The sequence below is a fragment of the Mirounga leonina genome, unplaced genomic scaffold (genome assembly GCF_011800145.1).
Source record: "Mirounga leonina isolate KUSES-001 unplaced genomic scaffold, KU_Mleo_1.0 Mir_173, whole genome shotgun sequence".
In the NCBI taxonomy this organism is placed as follows: domain Eukaryota; kingdom Metazoa; phylum Chordata; class Mammalia; order Carnivora; family Phocidae; genus Mirounga; species Mirounga leonina.
This window is the reverse complement of record NW_023270447.1, coordinates 7714301-7720940: the sequence shown is the minus strand read 5'-3', so window position 1 is coordinate 7720940 and position 6640 is coordinate 7714301. Positions and strand designations below refer to the sequence as shown.

General features: G+C 37.1%; 1 pseudogene; it reads right to left on the bottom strand.

The window, feature by feature from the left end:
* Positions 1–690, bottom strand: part of LOC118020391 — a 1500-nt pseudogene extending 810 nt beyond the window's left edge.
* Positions 691–6640: the final 5950 nt, after the last annotated feature.

Genomic DNA, 6640 nt, shown 5'->3' with positions numbered 1-6640 from the left:
GGCTGACGTGCAGGCGCTCGGCCAGCGGGCCGCACAGCAGCTTGCTGTAGGAGCGGTTCTGCGCGCCTCCGATCTTGCCGATGCTGTGCAGACTGCGGAGCGCGCACGCCTCAGTTGAGCCGCCGAAGGCCGTGAGCTGGTCTGGGACCCCGTGCACCGCGATGTACTGGGCCGGCTTGCCGGTGGCCTGCGCCCGCTGCTGAGCTCGGAGAGGAGCCCGTCCGGCGCGGAGGCGCTGGGGGCGTTGGTGTTCACCACGAACATCGGCATGCTGGCGGAGGAACGGCGGGGACTGGTGCACAGGAACTAACGGACGCGCGTCGGGCAGCAGCCCTTTACCATTTTACTTTGGCTCTTTCCTCTCACTAAAGTAACCCTCCTCCCACAGCTATTTGTCCCTCTTAATAACTGCACAAATTCCAATTCAGCAAATCTCTAGTGGGTATCCATTATGGGCTAGGATATTGTGGTGTTGGAAACAGAATACACATTAGAAGTAGTATTGGTGTTCAAGGTGTTTATCCTCTATTTCAGGGGTATTACAAGAAAAAGGTGAGCCATTAAGTGCTAGCTTGTATGATATAAATTAACAGAATAAAGGTGGGCTGCAACAGCCAAGGAGGCAGCATCTTCAAAAAGATGGCTAGGATTGGGTAAATGAGAGAAAATGGAAGATGAATGACACTCTGTTACAAAAGAATATTTAGAAGGCTCCGAAGGAAGATTGCCCCTTGAACATACGTGCAAAGTGGGGCTGTTGATCGTAATAGAGTAGAGATATGTCCACCAGCTGTAAAACAAAATTAAAATGGAGTCTTTGCTTCAGGTGGGAAAACACCCATGTGAATGAATAAATGATGGTAGTCATAGATTTTCTGTTTGAGTAAATGATGGATGAATTACTCAATAAGCAGCCTGTCTATAGAAAAAGTCTGGTTTCTTATCACATATCCTCCTTAGCGAGATGCAAGCATTTGCACAGAAATGATTTGATTTGAGAAAGGGCAAAAAAGGGAGAAGCAACAGAGAGAGATGATGGAGCTGGCAAAAGACCGCAGAGGAAAATATCTTATGGATTTGTTTAATAACACTCTATTCTACTTATAGTATAGAGTGCTTTTGGTAATTTAACTCATGTGGCCACCTCACATCCATGTCATTTTAGATAAGGAGGAGAAAATATGATTTTAAAAGGGAAGAAATGACTACTTCGTATCTATAAACCATTCATCCCATGAAGCTTTAATAGAAAAGTTACATACGTTGTCATTTGAAAACAGGTAGCTGTACTCTTTTAAAGAAACTTAAAGTTGACCCTGCAAGTAGAAATTTCTCTTATGTAGAATCTGAGTGGGGTTTTTTTTTTTTTTTTTTTTTTGGTGTGTGTGTTTCATTTCTTATTATTTGTAATGTTTTGATGTTTTCAATAAAAAATATTTTAAAGGACATCTATTTTTTTTTTTTCTGTCCAGTGTATCTAATTGGAGGGAAAACTATGTGGTTTTATACAATTACATCTTAAGTGGGAAATTACTTTGGGCCTTTCTTCCTTTTCCTTTTTATCCTCAAATAATTTGCTATTGTGTATCTGAGAAAATATTACCTAAGAGTTTTAATAAATGTTTTTAAAAAACACTCAGGTAAAATTAGAAGTTGTGAGATAAAATTAATTGTGTTCTTACTGTAGGATCTTTGATTGTAAAAAAATATATTAGTATGCACTGTGAATCTTCAGGAAGTAGTATATTATCAAAATATTTTTCAAATTTCTAGATTTCAGGACTTTTTTTGAGAAGATTCTTAAAAACCTAGTGTTTTGCAAAATGTAAAACTGAATCTATTACATTAAGAAACAGCACATCTAAATGGTTTGAATTATAGGAGTAATCTCTGCTTTATGAAACCTCCAGATAGAAAAATCCCAAATGGAAATACTTTTTAAAGGGATTTAACACAGAGCTCTTCTTTTTATAAACCCTAGATTATTTTTAAAAACTTTCAGATGGATAGTATATAAGAATGATTAAGAACCAGACTTTGGAGTCAGATGCATCTGAATTCCAAGTTCACGACTAACTAAAGGTATGACTTTGTTCTCCAAGAATTTATTACTATGGAGGACTGGTTGTTATATGCAAACAATGAATCATGGAACACTACATCAAAAACTAATGATGTAATGTGTGGTGATTAACATAACATAATAAAAAAAATACTATGTCTCTAATATGGGGCAATTCCTTCTAGTATTTGTGCAAATCAAATGAGATAAGCATATTATTAATATTATACACAGTAACTAATAAAAACACATGCTGTTATTCTCATATTGAAATTTATTATTATATTTAAGAAGATATGATGTGGTATATATAAACTTAATAAGTGTTAGTCACTGACAATTAAAAGTCAGTCTGAAAGAACAGCATAGTCTGAAGTTACTCAAGACCTTTTCTGTTATATTGGTTATTATATTGTGAAATTTAGGAAGCCTCTGCTCCAAGCGATGGGGTGGGTGAGTTACTGGAGTATCTTGAGATGAAAATGACACTTCCATTGGTCAATCCCAAAGCACAATCCTTATGTTTATTATAAATAAACATTTAATTATAATAACTTTCAATATCTAAAGTCCACCAACAGAAACCCATCATGTTATTTATATAAAAACAATTCTAATATTTTACCATGTCTTATCAGGAACACTCCTCTATAATCAGTTACAATGGTATCACATATACTTAGCTTGCCAACAAGAGTGCAAGAACTATTTTATTACAGTGTAAAGCAGTCTCAAGGTAAATAGTATGTATAAATGACAGAATAAGCATGTGAATCCAGAGCAGACACACTCATGATGCATTAATAATTCTAATAACCTGATAGCAACTCATGCTTTTGTCCTTCTGTAAAGACATGGATTCCATGTTTCATATTCTAATATTCTCTTTTTTTATGCTTTTAACCACACAATTGATTATCTGTGACTTACAAATACCCCCCTAAAAAGATATTATTGGTTTGGCCATTGAAAGTCACTATAGCATGCCCATTAAGCAGAATTCTCAAATGGTCAGTCAATTCCTTTTTGCATAGTTATTAAACATATAATTTGTGTCAATCACTTTTCTAGGACCAAGTTTCTCAGTGGGGACAAAATAGACATGATTACCACATTATGGAATATTCCATATTCCATATCCAACAGGCAGCTGAGCAGGGTGACATTATTATGGAGCATAATGCATGGTCCAAGATGAATCGTGGAGAAATCTGGGATCAGCTAGACACTCAGTAAGTCTGCAATTTATCTTCAGTGTAGCATATTTTGATTATTGATAATAATTATTATACTAACATAAGACGAACATGCTTACTGCCTTAGGTATGAAACATAAAATAGCAACATGTACCTGTAACATTAAACTTAAAATTTAATTTTACAAACTGAAGGTTTGGGGCAACTCTGTCAAGCAAGTCTGTCACTGCCATTCTTTTAATAGCATTAGAAATGCTCACTTTGTGTCTCTGTGTCACATTTGGGTAATTCTGGTAATATTTCAAATGTTTTCATTATTACCAAATTTGTTATGATAGTCTGTGATCAGTGATTAAAACTCACTGAAAGTTCAGGTGATGGTTAGCATTTTTTAGCAATGAAGTATTTTTTAATTAAGGTATATACTTTCTTTTAGACATAATGCTATTTCACACTTAAACTACAGTATAATGTAAGTATAACTTTTATATGTACTGGGAAACCAAAGAATTCATTCAACTCACTATTGCAATATTTGCTGTATTGTGGTGGTCTGGAATTGAACCCACAATAGCTTTGAGTTATGCCTATGGTTTGCATTGACTGGCTTATTTAGTTGAGTCTTATCAAAAGAAGCGTCGCTTTTCCCTTCACTTCTTCAGTGACACTTCTTACTAATTTCCCTCTGGACGTTACACTCCAAGAAAATGCTATATGTGAATTCTATTATTTTTCTATTTGTTTTAGAGCAGAGGAAAATCTTACAAAATTTTCATTAAGATGGAAACTAATAACTAAAGCAAGCCCCAAGAACCCTCCTGGGGAGACATCTATCACAGCATTGCGTTGTTTTCCCAATCCCTACATCCACCTTACCTTGCACCCATTTTAATTTTTACAAGGAATTTTCCATTTCATGGTTCAATGCCCCTATTTTTTTTTGCATTTTCCCTCAATTTTATCATTTGTCTTTTCTTCTCTCCACCCATTCTCTCTTTTTTTTAATTGACATGGGCCAAATCACCTACTCCACCACTGTTTGATGTCCAACTAATTTCCTTTGAGATGATGTTTTACAACATAATAAAATCTTAGTACTGGTTGTACTCATGCATGAATTAAATACATATTACATTGAACAAATATTTACTAAGCACTTAAATATGTCAGCTGGTAATTTAGGTGCTATAGATATAGCAATGAAACAAATAAAATAAAATAAAATAAAAACAAATACTCTTGTTTATAGTGGGCAAAATTCAGTCTGCAGATATCAATATGCAACTTATGTAATCAATACAATCTTGCCTTAATAACATTACATGCATCTATTGGTTAACATAAATCAATATAATTTAGTTCCAATTTAGTAGAAAGTAATATACAAAAAATTTTTAGTGACTGCACACAAGATCCTGGCTTGTCATTTTTGTAGTTGAGAACACAATTATTTATGATTCTTTCTTTATAAGGCCTTTTTGATTGTCACTCACTATGATATATGTATGAATAAGAATCTATCATAATTTCTCAATTGGTATTAAAAAGAAACTAACTCAGCAGTGTTGTCCTTGCTTATTCATCAAAAAAAGGTATTAAACTTGCCTTTTCCTAAACTCCAAAATCTTCCCTTTTCTTCTGGGTGTTTTCCTACATCAAGGTACTAGTGCCTGCTTTACATTTGCTAATTCCTATCACCTGGTTTTGCTTGTGAAACATTTCAGTTTTTCAAATTCTGTCTCATACATAAATTTTCTAACCAGGCTTCAACCAAAAGTGGTTAGCACATTGCTTTACTCATCACAGCCAAAATTAGTGAACAAGAAAATATTTGGTATTTAAAAACATCTGTTTTCTATTCTTTTTCTCGAACCCAATGAGTATTTTGATGATTGTTGCTTTAAATTCTCCATCAGGCATGTTACTTATATCTGTTTCACTTAGATCTTTGGCCATGGCCTTATCTTGTTCTTTCATTGGGATAAATTCCTCCAAGTTGGCATTTTGTTTAAGTCTCTGCCTTCTCTGTGTTAGAAAAGCCAGTTATGTCTCCTGCTCCTGAAAGTAATGGCTTTATGAAGAAGTCATGTAGCATTCAGGGCCTGGTGCTTCAGGGAATGTCTCCAGTGTATGCTGTGTGTGCTCTGCTATTGTGTTTGGCAGCTCTGTCCTTTGGACCAGTTGTCTACAGAGGCTCTCCTTGCCTGCTATGAACAGTGTTTGGTCCCTGGCCTGAATGTGGTGAGCTTTAACTAGGTATACTCAGGCCTGTTTGTGAAATGAGACCTGATACCACCTCCACCAGAACTGAGCCCCTGAACTCTCTGATCAGGAGATGTAGTGTGGGCAGAGGCTTGTGCTGGTCTTCTGGGAAAAGGGCCCACCGCACTGGGACTGAGGCACATGTGACTGAGGAGGGCATTTCCACTGGAGTGCAGGGGCGTGGTGCTTGGTGTAAGCAAGTTAAGCAGCTGGGGTTGGTGCTGTACTGCTTCCTGCCAGTGGCTCTGTGTTTATACTGAGGCGTGGGGGTGGGGGGGAAACCGTGCCAGCCAGCTCCTTTGTTCCCAGAAAGATGTCTCCATGAATGCTGCCTATCAGGAATGTGTTCCTAGAATAAAGAATAATCTCCACAGTGTGACCCAGGTATTGTTCAGATGGCAGTTTCCATGCATTTTGCCTCCAGGTTGCTTGCCTGCCTTCTCTCCAGGAGCAGGGCAGTGCCCTCCAGGCTCTATCTCAGCCAAGCTTGCTGACTTTTAAAATTCCATGTTTAAGCCCAGCTGGTTTCAAGAACTCACAAAATTCAGCTCTTCTCATTTTACAAGCCAATGGCTTTGGGAAACATTCTTCTTGTGTTTTCTCCTGTGTGCTCCTCTCCCTCTCACCCTACTCCACACCAAGTCTCCCTCCCCTCCAGAGCACTCATGATCCATTTCTCCCCTATACCACATCTCCGTACTTCCCATCTTCTCAATTTGACCTCTTCTCTCCCTTTAGTTGTGGACTTTGTTTGGTCTGTCAGTCTTCAGGTCAACTTCTGGGGTATTTAGAATGATTTGATGGTTATCTAGTTGTGTTTGTGGGTTGGGATGAGCCTAGGGTCCTCCTACTCCACTGCCATCTCAGTGAGACCTTTACCACAGAATTAAAAGAGTTAAAAAAAGAATTAATCAGAGATGAAGAATGCAATAAACAAGATTGGAAATAGGCTAGATGCAATGAATAACAGCGTGGAAGAAGCAGAGGAATGAATTAGTAACCTAAAAGATGAAATAATGGAAAATGAGGAAGTGAACAAAAGAGAGAAAGAATTATGCAACAAAATAGACTTAGGTAACTCAGTGACTTCATAAAACATAATAACATTCATATTAGAGG